Source organism: Pan troglodytes, chromosome 5 (genome assembly GCF_028858775.2).
Source record: "Pan troglodytes isolate AG18354 chromosome 5, NHGRI_mPanTro3-v2.0_pri, whole genome shotgun sequence".
Taxonomy (NCBI): Eukaryota; Metazoa; Chordata; class Mammalia; order Primates; family Hominidae; genus Pan; species Pan troglodytes.
Genome location: NC_072403.2, coordinates 50,442,529 through 50,455,074, shown reverse-complemented (window position 1 = coordinate 50,455,074; position 12,546 = coordinate 50,442,529). Strand labels below are relative to the sequence as shown.

The 12,546-nt window shown below is 46.2% G+C and overlaps 1 long non-coding RNA gene across 2 annotated transcripts; it reads left to right on the top strand.

Annotated features, from left to right (window-relative positions):
• Nucleotides 1–4,425: 4,425 nt before the first annotated feature.
• LOC107975285 (uncharacterized) lies at nucleotides 4,426–12,344 on the top strand. 2 transcript variants are annotated; one of them, XR_010158027.1, is made up of 3 exons: nucleotides 4,426–6,277; nucleotides 11,359–11,587; nucleotides 12,049–12,344. It is a non-coding gene; the product is annotated as an uncharacterized LOC107975285 (long non-coding RNA). The 2 variants fall into 2 exon arrangements; XR_001718702.3 differs by having other exon boundaries at nucleotides 11,309–11,587.
• Nucleotides 12,345–12,546: the final 202 nt, after the last annotated feature.

Genomic DNA, 12,546 nt, shown 5'->3' with positions numbered 1-12,546 from the left:
TCAAGGTTTTCCTAGTGGAAAGAAGGTACTCTTGTGTGGCACTTTCCATCCATAATGCACCTTAACTCTCCGTAAGGCTTGGTTTCTGCAAGGTCCCAGTGAATGGGTAGGCTGTGATTATGACTTCGTGTTGCAAAAAGGACAGCTTAGCCGAGAAAGGGCAAGTGGCCTGTCCTGGTAGGTCACACTGCCAGAGATCGGTAAATCCAATCCTCAAAACCACTTCTTCCAGGTTCTCATCACGTTGGGTCAGCCAGTATAGGCACAGCACACAGAGAGCTACAGCTCAGAGGGGCTAGGGAGACACCCTGCATCTTCATGTCAGGATCACTCACTAATGGCATGGGAAGACGTTATGTGACAGATGTGTGGAAGGTGCTCTGACTTCTGTGCCTCCAATCAATGCCCTTGACTTAGGCACTATCCATGGTGATGGTGTCCAGCGTCTGGTATGGTTTGGGGGCACTCTAGGCCTGCTTTGTTCTTGTAAGCTCTAGATTTCATTTGATAGTGAGCACTGGTGAGGATCAAATTTGATGATGTCTGTGAACATACAGGCATGAAATGAGCTCTCAAGACACATTGGTTCCATTCTTCCAGAAAATTGGAATATGCATTTGAGCACATTCAACTGGCAGGCCGGACACCTTGGCTCACGCCTGTAATCCCAGCACTTTGGGAGGCCGAGGTTGGTGGATCACCTGAGGTCAGGAGCTCAAGACCAGCCTGGCCAAGATGGCGAAACTCTGTCTCCACTAAAAATACAAAAATTAGCTGGCCGTGATGGCACGTGACTGTAATCCCAGCTACTTGGGAGGCTGAGGCAGGAGAATCACTCAAACCCAGGATGGGGAGGTTGCAGTCAGGCGAGATTGCACTACTGCACTCCGGCCTGGGCAACAGAGTAACACTGTCTCAAAAAAAAAAAAAAAAAAAATGCAACTGGCACACTGCAGCTCTACCTCAAGTTGAACCTGTTGAGAACCTGTTGAATGCGAGAGCCAGGTTTGTTTATGGGGCTCCTTCCCTCCAAGATGACAATGTCAAAGATATGGAGAGTGGAGATAAGGAAGCAGGGGAGAAGTCTGGTGCTGCAGGAAGTGCTCTGAGGGCTCCAAGGTATTCCAGCCCCTAAGCACGCTCCCCCTGGGTCCATGGTTCCATCAGATCATTGTGGAGATGTTAATTTTTTTCTTACCTATTTTTTTCATAATAAATATGCATTGCTTATATAATACCTGAAATATTAAAATGTTAAGAGAAGATTTACATTATATGCCCTAGCACATAAGACCCCTATTTCTTTTCCTTGCCACAGTTACTGAGGTGCATTATAAGGTAAATTAACTTTATGAAAACTCCTTTTAAGAGACAAGCCCTTCTGAAGGATTGCTGTAACATGGTTCAGTGAACAAACATATACTGACCATCTCACATGTGTCAGGCACTGTGCCAAGTGCTGGTGACACAGGCATGAGGAAGCCACTCTCCCTGACAGCACCACACAGCTGCACATGTTCCTTGCACCTTCTGCCTCTAGGATGTGTGGGAGACTCAAGACGCACACCAAATTCCTGCCTGGCTAACAAAATGTGGTGGAAAGGGCCCTGGACCAAGGAGTCAGAGAAGGGATGTTGTAGACCTCATTCTGTGTGACTTTGGGAAAACCTCTACCCCTCTCTGGATCTCAGTTTCCCCCTCTGCACAACAAGGGTTTGGCCCATAGAATTCCCAAGTTTCCCTCCAGCTGTGTGGTCTTGTGATCCTTACCCCCTCTTGCCCAGATCTGGTCCTGGAACCCCCTCATCTTCCATGGAGTACTGACCAAGTCTAGGGTTCCCCTGAGCATCCCTCACTCCGCTTGTCTGTGCCAATGACTTGGGTAGTGTGTCTGGCTTTCCTGGCATGGGCTGGGTCTGGGTCTGGAACAAATGGCATTTCCAGAAGGCAAGGGGTGGGCTTGTAGTTGCCCCCCTGCCCCCAGGCCCTCCTTTCTCTCTCCACCCCACCATGCAGAATGAAGGAAGAACGCAGGTGAAAAGCAATATAAAGAAGACCCGAAGCGCACTCCCAACTTTAAAGGAAATATGAATCAAAAAGGCAGAGGAGGAGAGGAGTCCAAAGGCAACACGCAGGTCTTTGCCGAGTGTGGAAAAATAGGCCACAAAGTTTCAGCCAGACATCATGCCCAGTCTTCTGTATCTGGATGAGAGACGCCTGCTCTGAGCTAATATTATACCCCCTAATATTTAGCACAGCGTCCCTTAGAATTTACAGCCAAATTCAATGTATCTAGAGATCAGTGTGCGTGAAAAGGTCTCTGCCCTGGAACTCGTGGTTCGGGTCTGTCTACTACCATGAGGGTGATGTAGAGCACATCCCGCCTCTCTGATTCACCTTTTGCACATGGAGGGAGGCCTCCACATCTGCCCTGCATGGACCTCCTAAGTTCTTCCAGCCCAGACTGCTGGGACATGCAGGACAGGACCCTGCAGGTGAGGCTGGCTCTGGTGGCACAGCTTCCTTAGGGAGTGGGGCAGCCGTCCCGGCTGGACTCCAACATGCTGACCAGCCACCACGGGGCACAGGGGGGCGTGGTTCATGGCTCTGCTGGCTTCTACGCTGCATATTTTAGAGGCCGCCCTGAAAACTTTTGCAGCAGCCAGCATCCCAACTCCCTCTCTTCCTCTGATCTCAGTGAAAACAAGCTGGCCACATCAAAATGCTTGTGAAGGAGATTTAAGGCTCTGTGTGGGCCTGGCTACTTCCCGGAGGCCCAGCTGCCCGGTTGATTTCCTATGGCTCAATTTGCCACAGACAGCCCAGCTTGCGCCTTCTGTCCCCACAGTTATTAGCACTGCCTCCTTTCACATTCAAGTGTGACTGAATTTGGAAGATAAGTGTATGGTGACCTGCCCATGGGGCAGAGTGGCCTTCCCAGGAACAGGAGTTTGTACCAAGTTCAGGGACACAGACCCACCTCAGGCCAAAATATGAGTAAAAGTTGGGGCCTTTGGGATACAGCCACCTCATTTACAGCCACCCAATCAGAGGCAGTGTTTCACCTCCTTCCTAGTGATGGGTATCTCTCAATTTACTCATCCCCACCTCCTAGACCAGTGGTTCTCAGTGTGGTCCCAGCAGCAGCAACACCTGGAAACCTGTTAGAAATGCACATTCTCAGGCCCCACTGCAGCCCTACTAGACTGGGAACTCAGGGGTGGGGCCCAGCAATGTGGGTTTTCACAAACCTTCCGGGGTGTGCTGATGCTGCTTGATACCGAGAACCACTGCCCTAGACTGTCCCCAGTGCTAGAGCTGACCCAGAAATTCCCCAGACCTGTGCCTCCTCCACCTCCCATTAGAGATAGAGAAGCTGAGGGCCGTCAGAGGGCACGCTGTGCCCTGAATTCACACAGAGGTGATGCCTGCCCCCAACCTGTACTGCATCCAGCAATCTACTTTCTGGCCCTCAGGAATAAGGTATCAGACTGGTCAGTCTTAGCGAGGCACTTTCTCCTCTGGGCTTCAGTTTCTTCATCTGTACAACTGAGGGATTTGCTTAGATGGCCTTTCAGGTCTGGCATTCTCAAATGCTATGCCAAATGGTATGTCCATAAATCCTCCTCCAGACAACATCCACCTTTCTGTGGGAGCCTTGGTGACAGCGAAGAGAAGGCTCAGGCCATGACCAGAAAAGGGTTTTCTGGTGACCCCTCAACCATCTTAGAATCAGACTCTTAAAATTAAAAGAGATAGCCAGGTGCGTTGGCTCACGCCTATAGATCCAGCTACTCAGGAGGCTGAGGTGGGAGGAGCGCTTGAGCCCAGAAGTCCAAGGAGCCCACGGCTGCAGTGAGCCATGATTGTGTCACTGCACTCCAGACAGGGTGATAGCGGAAGACCCTGTCTAGAAAAAAAAAAAAAAAAAGACTTTAAGGCAGTTTGTCAGCCTCAGGACCACTGACATCTTATGCTCTTTGTTGTGGGCTGTCCTGTTCGTTGTAGGATGTTTAGCAGTGTCCCTGGCCTCTACCCACCAGATGCCAGTAGCACTCCCACATGCTTCCCTTGAATTCCCCTCTTCTCCCAGGGCAGGAATCTCCTGCGCTGCTGGCACCATTTACAGGCATCAGCAGGATCGCTCATTGCCTCAGGAGTTCCACCAGGGCGGCCTTCACCCTGGCCCACCCTGCAAGAACTTTCACCCAATCCAGTTCACAATCAAGGGTGGGGTTAGCCTGCCTTTGCCACTTCCTAAGTATGTAACTTTGTACAAGTTACTCAACCTCTCTGAGCCTCACTTTTCTCATCCATAAAACAGGAACCATGACACCCACCTCACTGGGATGATTGTGTGGCATAGATGGGATGCGCGTGAGGCGCCTGTCCAGTTGGCACTCAACGATGTCAGAATTCAGAGAAAATGGGAATCATGCTGCTGTTTATTATTTTTTTCTTTTCTTCTGTCTCCAAATTACAATTACATCTTCAACCCACTGGGGTAGATTTGCCTCAGGAGAGGTTCCGATTGTCTTGTTCAGATTTTCTTTCCCAGTGAGCATAGCTGCCTATTACCATTGGTGCAGGTAATGCTGGAAGGACATTTCCGAGCAGCTTCGGGTGTGGAGGAGAATTGAGTTCTGTGGCTACAACTGGCTCAGCCTAAGGAAACAGGGGAACCCAGACCACAGACTCGGGGCCTCTGGGTCAACCAGGACATGAAGAAAGGCCCTGCCCCTGAGTGGAATGGAGGACCAGGACCTGGACAGACATGAGATGTCATTTTTAGCAGGAGCCACCTCTGCTTGGCTCCAGGTGGTTGTGTGGACATAGGGTAAGTGTGGCTCCCAGTCACTCACGAGAAGCTGAAAACCTGGATTTTTAGAAAGTGAAATTCCCAGATTTTTAAAAACAGTGTGTCAATTTGAAGTTTCTGGTAGAGAGAGAGAGACCCTAAAATAACTCAGTAACTCAGTATTTACTCAAAACAATTCTATGAAATAGGTACTATGATTATCCCAGTTGAGGAAACAGAGGCACAGAGAGGTTAAATAATATCCCAAAGACAAAAAAGTAGAAGTGGATTGGAGGAAGAGCCCAGCACAGAAGGGGTTAAAGGGGGAACTATAGGCCCTTGTGTTGAATAAAAGGAGACGGAGCCCAATTTTTCTATCATAACAATAAATTGGCCCCAAATTAAGCCAATACCCAGTTCTTATTGCTTCTGCAGAGAATTAATAAACCATGGCATCTTCTGAAAATGGGGAAGCCAGCAGCTCAGAGAGATGTCAGAAAGCTTTTTACGGGGCTGGAGATGTTTTGCCTTAGCAAGTAAAATGGTTATGATGGTTATGCCACAAACATGCAGAGAGGGGGAAACGGCACGGCTGCCCTGCCTGTGCCCATTCCTGGCTCAGTTCAGAAGTGTGCCCACCATGAGGAGCAAGTATCTGCAGTAGCCAGCTCTCGGGGCGTTAATGGCTGTGGCCTCCCAGAGAACACTCCGGAATATTTTAGGTTTATATTTTGCAGATGGTGTGCCAAGTCATTCCCTCATTCGGCCTATTAGATGGTTAGTTTCCTTTTCCTAGTTAAAGGATTAACTAGAATTATCAGTAATCATGAGCTTCCCCCCGAGGATGGGTCAAAGGAAATTAATGGAAACTGCAGCAATAGAGACATGGGTTAGTTCCACAGAAGGAATTCCTGACTGGGAGAATTAGCCCCGGCACAGGTTCCAAGGGGGTGGAATTAGAACCCATCGTGGAACCTAGGCAGAGCTGGAAACCCCTGCAGGCTCTGGCCCAGAATGGAGGTTACAGGCAAAAAAGCAGAGTTAGGCAGCAAGGTGGGTTAAATACTTCACCATAAAAAGTTCCAGAAACTTGGATCTGAATGGGGGCCTTTGAAATATTTCAGCCTGACCTTTTCATGTACAGATGAGAAAACTGTGATCCAGACCTGGCCAGTGACTTGCTAAGGGTCACACAGCTAAGTAGCAGCAAACGTAGAACGCAGGGCTCCAGTCCCTGCCATGATTCCCCAACTTGGATCTAGTAATGCTCTCTATAGATGAGACGACAGCCTTCTCAGGTTCTCGGTCCATGGGACTATAAAATGGAATGTTGGGCTTGGCACATCACAATGCAATTGTCTATTTACAAGTTTATTCCCAGTCTCCAATGGAGGTGAATGCCCCAAGGATGGGGACCATGACTTCCTCATCTTTGTCACTGGGTGCCTTCCACAAGGCCTGACACACAGCAGATCTTCAGTAAGTATAGAGGGGTTGGGTGAAGACAACTTTGAAGATCCTGAGACGTAGTTCCTCTGTGTATACAATCCCTGTGATGTGCTTGACAAGATGTCCCTGTACCACAAGATGGTATCATTATTGTAATCAGAGTAGATAAGAAACCTGGGTTCTGGGAGCTGCATCAGATATGGCAAATACTGTTTGCTAAGTCTAGGTGATGGGTATATGGGCATTCGTTAGGCTATTCATTATATTTAAAAGTATTTATTATACTTTTCTGTTAGTTTAAATAGTTTCATAACAAACAGTCAAAAAAATTTAATAGCAACCTAAAGTTTAGTCTAAAAATGCTCATGCTCGTGACGCTTGATTCTAGAACATAGCCACATCATTAGATGTCACTATTTATAACCTTATCATTCAGCAGTTGTCTATTGTTGCTAATAGAATGTTCCAGATTCTTCGGTGGCACAACACTGAAGAAGACTTAGCCAGTGCCCTTAAGAAACTTGAAGAGAAATGAGACTAAAGCTGACATTGCCACAAAACAAGGCAGATGTGGCTGCAGGGGAGATGTGGGGAGAGCTGGGGTGGCTGAGGCTCAGCCGCACTCTGCAGGTTCTTCCACTGACCCCACCCTCTGACCAGCTCGGCCAACATTAACCCACTGCACAAACACGGTCACACCACAGGCACGTTTAGAGGCACCAAAGGCTTGCTAATGACCAGGGTCCCCCAAACTGAGGAGAGCTTGGGGCCCCTTGCCTCCAGCCTTCTTCATGTCCTGCTATGGAATATTTGCACATGTGACCTATAAGGTTTAAGTGAAACAAAAAGGAAAATGAGTCACAGAAGGGCAGCCTGGGGCATGTGTGTATGAAAGGAGACATGCAGGATCATTGCCGTGGGGACTTGTTTTGGGAGAGGGAAGACAGCACATTTATGGACTGCTGATGTGGTTACAAATGCCACTGCCAGCAGCATGGCATCACAAGTCCAGGGCCATGGCTGATGCACATATTTGTAAGCTCCAGGGTACAGCATGAGAGCACAGAAAAGCACCAGATTTGGCATCAGACAGCACCGGATTCAAATCTGAGCTCTACCACTTACTGGCAGTGTTCAGCAAGATGCTTAGCCTCACTTCTCCCATTTGTAAAATGGGGGTTAACAATGAGTATTTCACAAGTCTCATCTATGAATTTAATAAGATTCTATTGCACATAGAGTATGCAGCACAGCCTGGCATGGAGTAGGTGCTCAGTAAATGCTTCCTTACCCACCCATTCTTGCCTCTTTGCAAGGACAACTGGTTGAGGTTATAAATACATGGAAGAGTGTGAGTGCCTGCACAGTTTTTGTTTGTTTTGGCTCAAAATAGACACCCAAACCATCTTCTGTAGGTTTTCACATTGAGTCCTGTGTGCTAACAACCTTCTCTCTGTGGAGGCACAGTCTTGGGCAAATGCTCAAATAGGTCAATTGGTGGTGATACTTCCTGATTTAGTTTGAGTTCCTGCAAAGACTAACCTGGAACAAGGATTCAAGTATGCATCATTTATTTGGGAGGCAACCCCAGTAAACACTAGCAAGGAAGTGAGACATCGAAGGAAATGAAGCCAATGAAGGAAGTGTCAATATGCAGGTTACCACTGGGGGCAACTGGTTAACAACTAGGGGCTCAACCTTACAGGGGAATTCTGGGAGACAGTGTAGAACATACCTCAGAATTACCTACCTTATGGGCAAGGGAGCTGGGGTATTTATCCTCCAACTCCCATCTATCAATGGCTGAGGGCTGCTCCTGGTCATGAACTGGGAATTTTCAATCCACTGTGCAGGCATGCTAAGAAAGAGCCTTCAGGCCCTCAGTTGTCAGTGCTTTCAGTACAAAGTGGTAAAATGCTCTTAGCACATATTGAAATAAGGACAAGGAGTATTAACAGGTACCAATAGCACCTGCTATATTCCCTTACATGGAATTCCTTCTTAACGCAGTCATTTTAGCTTGGGTTTTGGTGGCTTTGGGTCTCTATTTACATGCATTTCCAGCCTGAGTTTTCTCATAATCTCCTAAAATCTTTCAGCTCCAAATGAGTATGTAGTATGATCTACCAAGACGTGCACGATATGGATTGAGACAGTAAAATCATTTAGAGGAGCATCTTTCTTATATTTCTCTTTTGCTGTGACTTTGGGGCAGTGGCATGCCCTCTCTAGCCTTTTCTTCTTCACCTATAATATCAGGAGGTTTGCTATGATGGCCTCAAGGCTCCCCAGTCTGTGATTTTTATGCTGTCAACTACCACCCAAAATCCCTTGTGCTGAGTGGAGTGCATGTCAGGTATTCATAAAGGTTCATGAACTAAACAGACACCCACACTGCTCCAAGCCAGAGGTTCTTTTACTCCTCCAACTGGTGGAGTAATAGACCCAGGCCTCCTCCAGGAGAGATGGCAGGCACTAGACGACTGGCAGGCAAGATGGTGGCCATCAGAAGCTAAACAGAGGAGCACTGAATTCTGGGAAAGGAAGCTGAGGGCAGAAATACCAAAGTAAATCTGTGTGGAGAGAACCCCCAGAGGCCACAAACCCACCCCACTGCCTTTCAATAAGGCCGCACTTAAGTCCTTCAGATGAAAACTCCATAAGCTACTTTTAAAGACCTACAGAGAACTAGGTAACTCGTGACCCTCCCACTGTAAACCACCAAGCAAGCCGTCCTGAAAAGTCAGAGAGAATGGAAACTGTTCTCTAGTTTCAAGCCAAAATATCCCAGTCTCAGCTAAATGGACAGTCCAAGTGACATGGGGCATGGGTTTCACCTAGAACCCTCCAGGAACTGTCTGCTGTCCTCGTTTAGGGCCAGGAGTTGCACAGAGCCCCAGTCACTTAGTCTCTTTCTTTGGCTCCAGTCTCGCTGGAGATCATGAACAGCTGTTTGCTATTCTGAGAGGAGGAGCTTTTCATATACTTGACGACATTTTAAATCATCTCTTAATGATAGCTGGGAAGACTTCTTGTTACTGCTACCACATGGATAAAAAGCATGGGCCATCCGGTACTAATGTTAAATTCATCTGAGCCCTGGATGTGCAGGCATAGGGTAGAAATTGAATAAGTAGAATGGTCTTGTTTTTAACACTTTGGCTTCAGGCAAGGAGACTGTTAAAAAGCAAATATTTCTTTAAAAACCTAAATTACTAGCAGCAGTCTAGTTGTGAGTGATAAAAAGATAGACGACTTTTATTTCTGTGTATTTGGCCATGAATAATTTTTATAACCAGGAAAAAAACCCAGACTAGAGTGCAGTGGCTTGATCATAGCTCAGTGCAGCCTCGAACTCCTGGGCTGACACAATCCTCCCACCTGAATCTCCTGACTATAGGCATGCACCATCACATCTGGCTAATTAAAAAAATTTTTTTTTTATAGAGATAGGGTCTCACTATGTTACTTTAGGCTACTCTCCAAACTCCTGACCTCAAGTGATCCTCCTGCCTTGGCCTCCCCAAATACTGGGATTACAGGCATGAGCCACTACACCCAGCCTGGGCTGCTTTTTGAGACAGTGGTGAGATACAGTAATAAGAGGGAGGCTGAAGGAGAAAAGTCAAGGAGGAAATGACTGAGATTTCCCTGGCATTGCTTAACAGAGCTGTCCCCAATCTTTTTGGCAGGACGGACTGGTTTCATGGAAGACAATTTTTCCACTGCTGGGGAAGATGAGGGATGGTTTGGGGATGAAGCTGTTCCACCTCAGATCACCAGGCATTAGATTCTCATAAGGAGTGCGCAACCTAGATCCCTCGCACACGCAGTTCACAATAAGATTCACGTTCCTATGAGAATCTAATGCCACCCCTGATCTCACAGGACGTGGAGCTCAGGCAGTAATGCACCACCTGCTGTGAGGCCTGGTTCCTAACAGGCCATGGTGGTGGTGGGGGGTGGGGTGGTGGGGTTAGGGACCCCTGGCCTAACACATAACAGGCATGCTACCATGATGTGAAGAATGCTGTTACTTGCCCAGTTTGTCTTAAAGAGCTTCACTTTATCTCAAGGAAACAGTAGTTGGCAGATAGACACAACATCTCCTACAAAAACTTCAGAAGGAACAGTGTGTCAGAGCTTTGTTGAATCTTACACCAAGTTAAAAGTATCTTTGGCTTTTGGAGTATGACTGAGGTTGGAAGGGGATGCCCTCACTTGCCTGGGATGGAAGGAATTCCCAAACATGAATGCACTCACCAAAAAAGCATAAATGTTGGGGAAGAGTTGATAATAAAAGGTTAAGTGAAAAAAGCAAGCCATACAATACTATATATTCTGTGAGCACGTGCATGAAAATTCTGTATTTATAGAGATAAGGGCTCAAAAGATCAAAATAGTTGCTGTGTTGAGTTAATGAATTATAGGCAAGTTTTTTCAAAAAGTTCTTAATGTAACTGTGGTCCATTCAGGGTTTTTTAATGCAACATTTTATTATGAAAATTATCAAACCTACAGCAAAATTGAAAGAATTTTACACTGACCACCCATTTACCTGATACATAGACTCTGCCTTTAATGCTGTTCAGTTTTTAAACTATTTTAAAGTGTTTTAAGCTTTTGTTTTCTATATTTGGCACATACATTAAGTATAAACTATAAAGGCTTAATTACACAATGAACACTTTAAGAATCAGATCATCATCTGTAATACCAGCAATTTGCAAGGCCGAGGCAGGAGAATTACTTGAGCCCAGGAGCTTGAGACCAGCCTGGGCAACATAGTGAGACCCTGTCTCTAAAAATAAATAAATAAGAATCAGAACATACCTTCGCTCTTGCAGCTCCCTGTGTGCTCTTTCCTATTCCCAACCCATTTGCCTTCCCCAGGATAGTCACATCCTGAGCTGTGGGTTTATTATTCTCTTTCTCACCTTTCTGGTAACTTTTAGGTATGTATCTATATTGGCCAGGGCAGACTAGGTCATGCTGTGGAAACAAAACACTCTAAAATCTCGACGGCTTAACACAACAGCAAACATTTTTTTCTTGCTCAAGAAAAAACCTACCTACTGCAGATCCAGCTGACCCTCCTATCCTTCATGCAGCAACTCCACAATCCAGGCTGCTTTGACCTTATGGTGCCATCACCTAAATATGAGGCATTCCGCAAGATCACTTCAGCTGCAATGAGCTGCTTCAGCCCAGGAGTGACACGTGCCCCTTACAGTCACAGCCTGTTGGCCAGGACAGCTATCCAGCCTCACTTGGCTGCCAGAGGAGAGAAATGTGATCCTTCCATGTGCCCAGGAGAGGAGCACAGATACGCGGATATGGGTAAGCCCTGGAAAGCTCCTCCATATTAGCCCTGAGCAACATATTATTTACTTTTTGCTTGGGTTTTTGAGCTTTAACAAGAAAAATAATCATCATCATGATCTATGCAGTCCTCTGCAAGCTGCTTTTCCTCATCCATGGTAAATGTCTCTAACATTTGCCCATGTTATTGTAGGTAGCTGTATTCTCATTCATGTTCACTCTTGTATAGAACTCCATTGTATGAATGATATGCCTCCATGTTTTGTCCACTCTCCTATTGAGGGATATTGGAGGTTCCTGTCTTTTGCTATTTTAAACAATATGCTGTCAGATGTAGGTCTCTTGGTGCAGATGCACAGGAGATTCTCTAGAGCACACGTTGCTCAGGTTTTTAAAACAAAAATTTTTAATGAGAGGGGAAAGAAAAAGCAACAGCAAAAGGTGGGAGTGTTAACACTTTTCCATTTTGCAAATGGCAGGGTGCAAGAGATTCAGACTCTCTGTGCTCTCCTTCAGCAAGGCACAGGTTGAACTCAGGAAAAGTAAGTCAGAGATTAAATAAATGTCTTCATATAAAGGTGTGAGTTTACAAAGAAGAATCAAATGAGGAACCCAAGCAACTGTTGCTTTCACATAACTTGGAGGTTTCTAAGGCAGTGTTTCTCAATGTCAAGATGGCACGTTTCAAAAGACAACCTGAATTCTCAGATGATTTCAATGCAAGATTAATTTTCACTTGCCTCCATTTTACAAATAAGTAAATGCCATACTGTGATCTTGTTCTCTTTTTTACTGGAGGGAGGCATGTCTTGGATTCAAAGAAATAATGACAAGGTATTTCCACTCTCCCTAAGACTGGTAACACCAGTGTACAGCCCTGGAAGGAAAGATATAAAGCAGGAGAAATAAGGCTACTGGGGACAGATTTCAACATCAGCAAACTAAGGAATAACATTAATTATGTAATTTATCCTACT